Genomic DNA, 12,781 nt, shown 5'->3' on the forward strand with positions numbered 1-12,781 from the left:
ATGGTAAATGTTTGCATTCTTGCTTTGCTATATCACATTAAACACTGAAAGAGCTAGGCGTTTTTAATGATTTAGCTGAAATTCATGTAAAAAAAACTACTATATTTAATACTGGGCAATATTGGTCATGCTTATAGGACAAAATGAAAAACAGACAATATTTTTATGAACAACATGCCCATTAATTGAATACTTGTGGTTCAACAGGACATCATTCTCACATAGAGCTGAACACACATGTGAACACACATGAACGTCACATATGAAATATACACTTGAACGTATACACCAGGACAGAGGTTTTCAAACACTTTGGTCTCAGGGCACCCCTGTAAACAACATTTTCATCCACAGCACCCCTGAAATACAGTGTTACTTTACAGCACCTTATGTTTATGTAAAATAATGTAAAATTTCCCCTAAGATACAGTACAGTCACAAGGAAAACTTCAGATAAGTGAGGGGTGAGGAGGGGAGGGGCGAGGGGTGAGGAGGGGAGGGGTGAGGAGGCGAGGGGGTGAGGAGGGGAGGGGTGAGGAGGAGAGGGGGTGAAGGGTGTGGGGGGGTGAGGGCGATAGGAGGGGGGAGGGGGGGAAGGAGGTGACTGTGTGTCTGTGTTAGTATACATGCTTTCTTTTATTTCTGTGCATCTGGGGTGGCTGGGGGGGGTGTGGGAGGGAGGTGGGGGGGGGGGTTGGGTTGGGGGGTTTGGAGGGGAGGGGGTAAGGGCAAGGTGAGGGGGGTTGGAGGGGTGGAAGGGGTTAGGGGGTGATTGTGTATCTGTGTTTGTACATGATTCCTTGCATTTCTGTGCATCAGGGGTTAAGTGTGGGGAGGGGGGGGGGGGTGCGGAAAGGGGGGGGTTCGGAATGGGGCTTCGGAAGGGGGGTGTTAGAAGTGGGGGTGACAAGTGGGGGTGACTGTGTGTCTCTGTTTTGGCATAATACTGTGTATTTCTGTGCATCTGTGCTTCCGGGTCAAAATGACCCGAACAGCACTTAAGGTTCAAAAAATATGAGGGGGGTGTAGCATGGGTGTAGTGCAAAAATATTTTTTTTACATGTTCATCTCAGAAGAATCTTTAAGGCCAGTGAGTTTCAGGTGGAAACAATTTAAACTTCTACCTTTTTTTTCCAAATGAAAATGTAAAACGGGTCAAAATGACCCGAACAGCACTTAAGGGTTAACAAGGTATTATAATTATATTCTCCCCATTTTGACAAAATGGTATATTCCCAGGTTCCGCATGGTCAGCTGCACAGGTGCACCGCACTTGAACAACGTTTCCAGGCTGCCATATCCAGCCCAAGAAACCATAGAAACAAAATAAAATGTAATTTTTAAAATAAATGTATCATGGCTGTTGCTAAGGTATGGCAACATGACTGGTGTCTTGCATGCGCGCGAAGGCCTCGCGTGCAAGACACCAGTCAGGTTGCCATACCTTAGCTTTTTCTGAACTGACGCCACTGATGGAGTTTGAAGGTACTGAAAGGTTTGGGAGCGCTTGGTCTTGTTTACTCTACTGGAAAGCAGTTGAATTGCATTGACAAATTTCAAAGACATTTTAGTTCACGTTAGGATTTATTGAAGGGAAAAATAACAACATAAACAAACTCCTCTAAAATACAATTAATTACAAAACAAAAAACAAAGTTTGCAGCTAATGGCAACATATCTAACAACTTTTAAATGATGAATCCAAGTGTTTCAGTGAATGTTAGACCCTAATTTTGTTTTTGTTAGTTTTTTTTGTCACATTTCTGATCCAGTTTTCCAATATTTGATTAATTGAAGTAAATAGGCGGCCAAACAAATCAATATAAATAATACAAGTAAGACGCCCTAAGGTTGAGAAGCCACCGTAAGGTTGCGCTGAAACAACAGAGCTTTTAAAGTAAACGGCACATTTAAGAAGCAGCGACAGGAGAGACGCAGCTGACTGAGCAACATTCAAGTTGAGCTGTCTGTGAAAGCCACAACAAATCAGTGATGCGCCACTGACCCATGTGTTACACCAAATGTGCTACCAGTAAGACTCCCTAATCGGGAGATAAGCGACCGTCAGGTCGCATACACAAACTTAAGAAGGCAATGGTAGCCAATCAGCAGGGAATATAGGAAATGGGACAGATCCATGTTGATGACATGACTTTAGAGATACTGTGAGAAATCAGGGGTGGAGGTTGTGATTTGCCATCCAATTTGCGTGATTTTAGGCCAAAATCTGTAGGAGCAGTGTTCATAAATTTGTTTTGCAAGAATTGGCCTCATGGTGGCGCTAGAAGAGGGCCATGTAGAAAAGTTTGGCATGGATAGGGGCAACGGTGGCGTAGGTATGAGTAGGGCAAAAGTGTGACGGACAGACTGACGGACAGACAGCCAGTGGAGGTTTTGATGGTAACTGCGACCTGACAGTCGCAACAACCTTTTGTGACCTGCCTTCATGGATGGAATGGGAGGGAGGAACTATGGGGCTGAAGTCGATAGGTAACGAAATGTTGTGTATTAGCGTGACGGACGGATGGACGGACGGACGGACGGCCGGACGGACGGACATGAGGTGGACGTGTTGATAACAACTGCGACCTAACGGTCGTAATAATTGGTACATTCTATAACAACTCTCGTGTATTCACTGGAAGGACTGTTACTGACTATTACTACTGAATGTTTTAAATATAGTACTAATCTTGTTTCGCTTGGCCTACTATTTATTTCCATTCATCAAATATTGGAATATTGCATCAGGAATGCGACAACAAAATATATCCATGAATTCAAGGCTTTGTGGGGTGAGAAATCGAATACGTTTTGTGAGTGAACTACCCCTTTAAAAAGCATTATTCATCAGTGCATTTTGGCATAGGCTGATATAGCAACCCCTGAGGTAGAAACTCCTTCAAAACAGCTATACAAACAGCTTATACGATAGAAGCAGCTATACTGTACAAGCAGCTATACAGGCATTTAATCAAAACCACACATGTTTGATCTCTCTTGAGATGTTTGTACTTACAGCAGAGATAATTATAGGTATCATTGACTTCTTAGAAACAAATTGATAAAAAAGTGTTTTTAGACAAAGCTATGCACAGCACCGCAGCCATAATGGAAAGATGTCCGCTTCCTTTACTTCCTTCAGGTGTTACCAATTATACTAATTAAGGGTCTGTTCTATTATTGTCAAAACGATATAACTCAAATAGATCAGGGTGGTGATATTGTGCATGTCGGTTCTGCTACACCAGTGTACCTCAAAGTGGGGTCCAGGGACCATTTGTACTCTCCAGAGTTATGGGGGGTCCTTGAAATGAAAAGGTCTGACACTAAATGGAAAAGAGCCTTCATATTGGTAACACCTGTGAAGGAAGTGAGGAAGCATCCCAATGTCGTGCCAATATTGGTTGCTATGCATAGAGCCTGTTAAAGTGCCAATTTGACTGATAACGCGTCGCAATAATTTAGTGGCGGGGTTCATTGTAAGTGAGTGTCTAAGAATCAATCAACCATGTGCAGTTAATAATAATCCTAACCAGATAAATGCTGTGTCATGGCACACTGCTATGCCTTGAGACATGTCCAGGTGCACTTGTGATTTTGTGACAACCACGCATTATAATTATTAGACAAATAATAGGCATTCATTTAATTCTAAGAGAGAGACGTACGGGCGAGACGGATGGACGGACAGACTGGCAGACATGTAACAAGAGTCCTTAGGTTTGTGGTGTTTTGTGCGGCCGGTGCAGTACTACATCCACGGGCCCAGGGGGCAGTGTTTTGATGAGGGTCCAGACCTCCAGGCGTCTCATCCCCAGCACGCTGACGTCTTGAATCTGCAGCAGCTGGTCTCCTGGACACACCTGCTCCACCGGACCTCCTACCAATCAGTGGACACAGAGACATAAAGAACCTCAACCCCAGTACTTCAAAGTGCGTCAAAGTGCAGAGACTCCTGGTCAAAATATTGCTATGCATGCACAATCCCAAAGCGGGTGCATATCGATATTTCGATGTCCCGTTGTTTCAAGGTCCCAGTAGTCCGAGGCTAAAACTACAAATTGACTTTTTATTTATTTATTTTGTATTATTATTATAATTTTTATCCCACGGTTTTTGCAACCCATTTTCTCACCCAGTGCCAACTACCTAACCTGTATCTGGTTTCCGCTCTTCCCCTGCCGCGCCAGGGGAATTGGGGAGCACCTGGCTGGCTAGGGGGAGGCAATATAGAAACCAGGACTACTGCATGTTTTTGTGAGGGCATCCACCCTAGGAGACACAGGGAGAACATGCAAACTCCACACAGAAAGGCTCTTTCGCCAACCCCACCTAGGGTGTGGGTGCTGATGACGCAGAGGGAGGAACACGCCCTAAAACTACAAATTGCTAAACTACAAAAACTTAAATTTTTCCCTTGGACACAATTAACAATATAAAATCCTCAGTGTTAATTTAACACTACTAATTAAACTGTAATCAACTATGATCATTAATATTCAAGTGTAATGAAGGTCAGTGAAGTGAATGTTTGTCTACCCTGGAAGATCTTCTGGATGCTGAGAGGTTTGTCTCCCAGGCTGGAGCCGGCCCCTCCCTCCAGGCTGAAGCCCAGGTCTCTGCTGTGCTTCTCCAGCCTCACACACACACGCTGGCCTGAGAGGACACACCCACGCACGCACGCACGCACGCACACACACACACACACACACACACACACACACACACACACACACACACACACACACACACACACACACACACACACACACACACACACACACACACATTTTAACAGTTTACATAAGGAGAGCACACAGGGGCACAAATATTAAAGGTGCAGAAAGGTTGCTTTCAACAAATCATGCAGGGGTTGATACTAAGGTCTCGGAGGCACTTGCCCGTTGGGCAAGTACACACGTCATGTTTTACTTGCCCAAAGGTCATGCCCACTTGCCCGAAAAGTAAATTGTCTATTATAAAATGATACGCAATATTTTAATTGCCGCTCAATTTAACACTTATTTATTTACTTTCTGGGGCTGTGCGATTAAAAATTGTCATACATCAATACCTCCAAATCTAAATACCAAATACCTACATGAAGCTATGATTGAATATGTCTGTGGTTTCACATGTGTTATTTTATATTTTAACAACAGTAAAAACAGCACATTATAAACAGTGCTCTTATTTTACATTCCACAGACAGAAGACAGCCCTCTGGCCACGTTCAGGTGTTTAGACAGATATCTGGTGTTGTGTTTATAGACGATTGCATCCCCTCTCAAATGAGCACTGAAAGCAAACTTCACCTGGCCGAAAGTTTTATTTACCTGCCGGGGGCAGGTGGGCAAGCCTTAGTGGCAATCCCTGTCATGGCATATGATACACTACGCATATCACACACAGTACGCTGTGGGTATAACCATAGACTGTAAAAAAGAAATGGACAAAGTGACGCCATTGGTTTCTACAGAATCTTGTCAATGGATTTTGCCTTCCGGTGATTTAATTATTTTTCTTTTCTGGCTCAAAAGTGTATTTTAGATGTGAAGTGGGGGGCTCAGAGTTTTCCCACTAAGGAAAGTAGGCTTTCAACTCCCTAAATCCATCTTTGTTTTGGTGGGCGCAAGGGCTCGTCGGTGACATAGCGTTAAGGAGAACTTCTACGCTTCTGACTTCATGTAATCTGTAAGTTAAGATCACTATCTGTTGCCCCCAGCTTCTCTTATTACTAGACAAAAGCATTATTAAACCTGTTCTGTTGTAATGCTCAGCCTCAGCATGTTTCTTCACTATACTGTCCATGCCAAACAGGAACAAACTTTACAGTATCACCCGTATTGTTTCCAAGCATCGGAAATAGCCGACCTCCAAGCTCACAACGTGTCGCAGCGGGACACGTTGTGAGCTTGGAGGTCTGCTATTTTTGATATTTTCACCAAAAGAGTTTAGACATTTTAGCAACTGCCTCTCTAACATTCTCTGCACGTCCCTGCACACTCACATGTAAACCTCTCACCTGTGGGCGGAGTCTGCGCAGCTTCCTGAACCGCCCCTCCCACCTTATACGGCGCGGCGGCTCGGCCCCTCCTCAGTACGACCACGCCCATGCCGCGCTCCTTGGCCCGCCGCAGCGTCCGCAGGGCCTCGAAGTGGGCGGAGCCGCACAGCGCCGTGCCGTTGATGGACAGGACGTGGTCGCCCTCGCGGATGGAGCCTTCCTGCGCCGCCGCGCCCGACGGGAACACCTTGTGCACCTTGGAGGGGAGACAAACAAAAACTCATGCTGTATTTTTTTCATCTTAGGCCTAGAATTATTGAATGCTTTAACTATTGAAAAATAGCAGATATACAAGCTCACAGCGCGGCACCGAGTGCCGCGCTGCGAGCTTGTAGATCTGCTGTTTTTGAAAAAGTCGTGAAAATGTGTGCGAATATATATATTTTTTTAAAGCGAACGTTTGTAACTCAAATTTTGCTTCAGGGGGGGTCCCTGGAACTAGATATTTTGAGATGGGGGTCCACAGCCAAATAAATATCAGTTTGAGGGTCCTTCACATGAAAAAGGTTTGAGAACCACTGACATAGTAGTCTCTCAAGAACAGACTAACTGAGCTCCATTTAAGTGAAAAGGACCTTTTCTTTGACGATGGCAGGCCAGATTGCTGACATAGAAACATAGGTTTTTCAAAAAAACCTTAGAAGGATTCAAAAGACACTTATAGAATCGTGTCAAAATTCTAATTTTCACGATGTTTCAAAAATAGTTAAAGCATACAATAATAATACACAATAATGTGTACCCGTTCTAAATGGGTTAACACATTTAGACATGGAATTATCTTATGCTTTAGCTATTGAACAATTGCAGATATACAAGCTCACAGCGCGGCACAGCTTGTAGAGCGTTGATGGAACCCGCAAAAAAATGTTTCTGCATCCTCAAAATAGTCAGTGTTTTGGAACTGGTAGTAGGTTTGAATCATTTCATCCACTAGAGGGCGGCATGGGACAGGGTAACATCCACTGTTGGTCTTTGGGGTATGCATTCATGGCTGTCCTAACATCCTTTAGAAACATAGGCCTACTGCTGTTATACTGTATGCTACTGTTTTTACAGTATTATCTTCACTGATACTGTACATTGCAGATACTGCATCCTGTTGTATTATGTATTGTTGTCTCCACCAGGAAAAAGGCGTTTACGAAATGGTAGGCCTACACATTATCTCTAGGCTCATGTGTTATAACCACTGTGCTGCCTCTGGTGACTTTTCTTTTCAGTGGACTACTGATCTTTCTTTCTTTTTTTCTTCTTCAGATGGATGAAATGAAGGCAGAGAAATGAAGATACATAATAAATACAGAGACGTCTACGTATCTAAATGGGGCCTTTATTAACCTGCAGTCCTGGTCTGAACTAATGGGAATGTAAGATGGCAGACTTTTTTTTTTATTTGTTTTTGGGCTTTTTATTTGACAGGATAGTAGACTGGCAGGAAAATGGGGAGAGAGATGGGGAAAGACATGTGGCAAAGGTTGTCCGGACCGGGAATCGAACCGGCGACGCCAGCAGGCATCATAGCCTAGTATATGGTACGCGCCTTGACCACCAGGCCAGCGGGGGCACCCCCAAAGATGGCAGACTTAAGGCCCTTTCCCACTGGGCGCGATAACGATAAAAATATAGTTTTTCAAGTGGATGGTAGTGTCCACACCACAACGATAAAGCCGTCATAATTGATGTGAACGATGTTGAACGACGTCGCAGACATATATCGTTATTGTGCCCAGTGGGAAAGGGCCTTAGAGTTGTCTTTTTAAACGTATTTGTTCCTGTCTTGTTTGTGTTAATTCCACATAATGAGTATACTGAGCATAGCCTCCTAGCTGTGAAGAATGAAGAATTACATTTACGGACGTATGGACGGACAGACACATAGACAGACTTACAGTGACTGGTTTGTTCTGGTCCAGTCCTCCTGCGATGCTGAAGCCCAGGCCCACCCCTATCTCCTTGTGCAAGACCACCACCTGTACATCCTCATAGCTCTGTACAAAAGACACGCACGCACGCACGCACGCACGCACGCACACACACACACACACACACACACACACACACACACACACACACACACACACACACACACACACACACACACAGTAGGACATAGTTTGAGTCTAGATCTCTATTTTTGCTCCTCTTTTTGTACCATAAATGCCATGTTCAAATACAAAGTTACAGCCTGAAAGAACCCTTGTGTGCCTTTTGTCACAAGTGTCAAAGTTGAGGTTATGATTGTCACTTGTCACTAGCATCAGTGTTGATTGGCTGGATGGCTATATGTCTTTTTAGACACAATATGCCGGCAATGTCTTTAATACTGTATACAGTAGTCCCCATAAGTCACATCTTCCCATGAATGATTGTGGTGCATCTTTGGAATGGGCTTATTGTGTCTAAAATTACATATTTGGCCACTTTGTTTTACTTACTACAATCTAAAATATGAACCTTTGTTGTAAAAAAACAAAGTTGTCCTTTAAATTAAGAAACAAACAGCCTGAAAGAACCCTTGTGTGCCTTTTGTCACAAGCGTCAAAGTTGAGGTTATGATTGGTTGGACACTAGTCACTGGCGTCAACTGATTTGGTAACTATATTTAACTAGTTTAGCTGCGGACCCCCTGGAACCGCCTCAAGGACCCCTGGTCCAAAATGTTATGATTGAATTGGCTGGATGCTTGTCACTAACATCAGTGTTGAGCTTTTAAAGCACTGAATGGACTGGCACCACCTTACATCGCTGAACTACTTGGCCCCCCTGTCAGCACCAGGCCACTGATGCTTCTCACAGTCCCAAACGCCCGGTTAAAGGACAATTTTGTTTTTTTACAACAAGGGTTCATATTTTAGATTTTAATTAGAGAAAAGAAAAAATGAGTGTTAAAATGTTTTCATTTACCACTTTCTATTGTTTTAGCGATTTTTGCGACCGTAGGTCGCATTTACTACCAAAACCTCCACAGGCTGTCTGTGAGTGAGTCAGTGAGTCCGTCACACGTCACACGTCACACTTTTTCCCTGCTTATATCTCCGCACCCGTTGACCCGATCCATGCCAGATTTTACACACACACTCCTTGCCTGCCAAACTACAACCTCCAAGGACCCCCGGAGCCCCAGGTCCCTGGGGGACCCCCAGATGTAAAAAATGACCAAATGTGCAAAAATGACCAAATGACCACCCCAACGGGGCTGCTCACGGGGAATTCCCGGGGACCACTGACTCCTGGTGCTCCAGAACGGATGCAAAAGTGGTGGCGCCCCCAGTGGAGGACCCTCTGCCACTGCAGCGCACATGAAATGCCGTAACTCGGGCTAGGAGCGTCCGGGAGAGCCGGGGCCGGTACCTATTCGTCCGCCAAGGCAACGCGGAGACCCCACCCCTCATTTCTCACATGGCCCTATTCTAGCGCCACCTTCAGGCCGATTTTTAAAACACATTTTTGGACACTGCTCCTACAGTTTTTGCCCTAAAATCACGAATATCACTACACAGCATGTCTACACTCATGTCATCAACATGGATCAGGAAGATTTTGGAAAAACAAATTTTTGCCCTATTTGTGGAGATAAGCCACCTACGGTCGCTTATCTCCCGATTAGGGAGTCTTACTGGTAGTATTTTGATTTCAGTGGCTGGGGGCATGCGTACAAGTGGCTAAATATGTCTTTTTAGACACAATAAGCCGGCAATTTCTTTGTTACTATTTACACCAATCTATATTCACATCTGCCCATGAAAGATTGCGGTGTATCATGGGAATGGGCTTATTGTGTCTAAAAATACATATTTAGCCACTTGCATGCATGCCCCCAACCTGAACCCTTGTAAAAAAAATGTCCTTTAAGGCAAAAGGGTGACTGAGCTTTCTCCGTGGCTGGCCCACCGCATTTGGAACAGCCTTCCGTCCACTGTTAGGCTCGTCCCCTGCCCCCCCTGGACATCAAGTCTGACTCAAAAAACACATCTTCTCCCTAGCATGTCCCTAGACTCTTCAGTCTGTGGCTCCCCCTCCCCCTGACATGTTTACGGTATATAATGTTTCGCTAATATTATAAAAATATATTACTTTTTGCTGTTGTTCTTATCATATTGTACATCCCTTTGGTCAATCTGGTTGTTTTTAAATGTGCTTTATACATTGACTTGACTTGACTATGTCAGCTTTGACGTGTGTGTTTGTGTGTGCATGTGTGTGTGCATGCGTGCGTGCGTGCGTGCATGCGTGTGTGTGTGTGTGTGTGTGTGTGTGTGTGTGTGTGTGTGTGTGTGTGTGTGTGTGTGTGTGTGTGTGTGTGTGTGTGTGTGTGTGTGTGTGTACCTGCAGAGCGCTGTCCCCTAGTCCTCTGACGTCCTGTAGGAGGCGCTCTAGCTCCTCCGCAGGCATGACGGACACGTAGGACATAGCAGACATGTCTGAACGCAGGGAGTTGCACCAGTCCTCACTGCTGCTGTCACTCTCTGACTCATAATCCACTCCCCCCAGGTTACACAGATCTGCAAGACTACAATTTACAATTCATAATTTAAAAATTACAACTTACAGGGGGGGCCTTAATTATTTTATACTTTAGCTATTGAAAAATAGCAGATATACAAGCTCACAGCGCGGCACCAAGTGCCGCGCTGCGAGCTTGTAGATCTGCTATTTCTGAAAAGTTGTGAAAATATGTGCAAATCTTTCAATATATGTATTTTTTAAGCGAACTCAAGTTTTGCTTCTGGGTGGTCCCTGGAACTAAATATTTTGGGATGGGGGAACGTGTCCAAATACAAATCATTTTGGGGGTCCTTCACGTGAAAAGGTTTGAGCCCCACTGACATAGAAAACACAGGTTTTTCAAAAAACCTTAGAAGGATTTGAAATATTCAAAGACTTTTCACGATTTAAAAAAAATAGCAGATCTACAAGCTCGCAGCGTGGCGTCGCGCTGTGAGCTTGTATATCTGCTATTTTTCAATGGATAAAGCACAAAATAATCCATATTAATGCGTTCCAAGTCTAAATGGGTTAAACCCCCTCCCCCATGGGGGGCCCGCAGTGAATCCTTGTACCCAGGGCCCAGAATTTGGTGCGACACCCCTGATGGCAAGTCTTGCTATACGTCTTGATTCAAGCCGACCAGAACGGGAAGCGACGCAAAGACCCACCTGACGCAGAAGCTCCGGCGATCCGATTGGCTGCTGGTGATGGTCACCGACGACTCATCCGAGTCGTAGTTGGAGTCGTGGTCTTTCTCGGTGCCTTCGTCGTCGTCCTCGTCGTTCCAGCCCTGGATGCGGTGGTTCCAGGTGGTCACCCAGGCCTCCAGGGTGTCATCGGCGGCACCCTGGGTCTTCACCCAGGTCTCCAGGGTGTCGTCTGCACCCTCCTTCTTCACACTGGACAGGCTGAGGACTGGAGCAGAGGTTTGCTTTATACGTAGGAGCTATAGTCAACTTTTTCTTGACAAACGGATGCTAAAATGAAAATAATGTTTCGAAAATATTTTATAAAAAAATAAGCTTAAAATAATGATAAAATAATCATTTTGGCCATTGTCAGACCGACACTTTGTTTACATTCTAGTCTATAGACTAGGATGTAAACAAAGTGTCGGCCCTACAATGAAATAGTTGACTATAGCTAATCAGATAAAGAAATATAGCATCTAACTGAAACATTATTTGTGTTTCCAAAACTATCTAAAACTAATTAAAATCATAAAAACTATAGGCGTTAGGGCAGGAATCAATTGGAATAAGGACGAAATTGGGGAGAAAGAGGGAGAAAAACTAATCTAATGTCCAAGTCTTGGCCAATTTAAATTTCATACAGTACATAATGTTGGGAGGATATGAAATATATCTTCCTTTTTTAATTATACTTATAAGTGTAAATAGTTGTTGTGCTCATTTTATTATACTATAATACCTTATCAGACCTTTTTGAATGTCGTCCCTGACAGATACCTCACATTAAAAAAAGAAAAAACTAAGAGATGAAATGAAAATAAAAAAACAAATACCGTCGTTCCCTATTGAGCTTGGCAAATTTCCTGGGGCAAGCTGCCCAGATCACACATGTCACACGTGTCTTCTTAAAATTGCCTGTGATGTAGTGCATTTGAAACGACATTGCAGTGCACATCATGAAACAAATCAAAACATGAAACAACAGTAAATATCCAAACCACAATCACCTTGCACTGGAGAAGGGACCACATCCGGGAGTTTGCTGGGGGCGGATTTGGAGGTGGCACTGAGGAGAGAGGGGAGAGGCTGCTGGGACGGTGCGGAGCTGAGCTCCTGAGCCTGGCTGGAAGAGACCTCGGCGTTGTCCTTGTCACCGTGCACATCGACGGTGGAGGGCCAGGGCGACTCGGGGTTGGTCGGCGTCATGTCGTCGCCATCGTCGGCATCGTACGCTTTCTGATCACGCAGCGAACTGTTGTTGTTGTTGGCGTTTGTCAGCGGCAAGGACAGGGCGAGAGCTTTTGCCGCGACGTCACTCTGACTCCACGGCGTACGCCGGTCGCCCTCATCTACGGGAAGGTCCCCGCGGACCTCCCTCGTGCCACCCTTGCCTTCTTCCTCGGCCCCGTCGCCACCTCTTCTCTCTCCGCTCTGTGCGTTCGAATCTACCTTGCCCGTGGAAGCCAGCACCGCGTTCGGTCTCGTCTGCCCCCTCACCTCCTCTTGCGGTTCGCTCCGGATTCCAGAG

This window comes from Nannobrachium achirus (assembly GCF_963921795.1).
Source record: "Nannobrachium achirus genome assembly, chromosome: 2".
In the NCBI taxonomy this organism is placed as follows: domain Eukaryota; kingdom Metazoa; phylum Chordata; class Actinopteri; order Myctophiformes; family Myctophidae; genus Nannobrachium; species Nannobrachium achirus.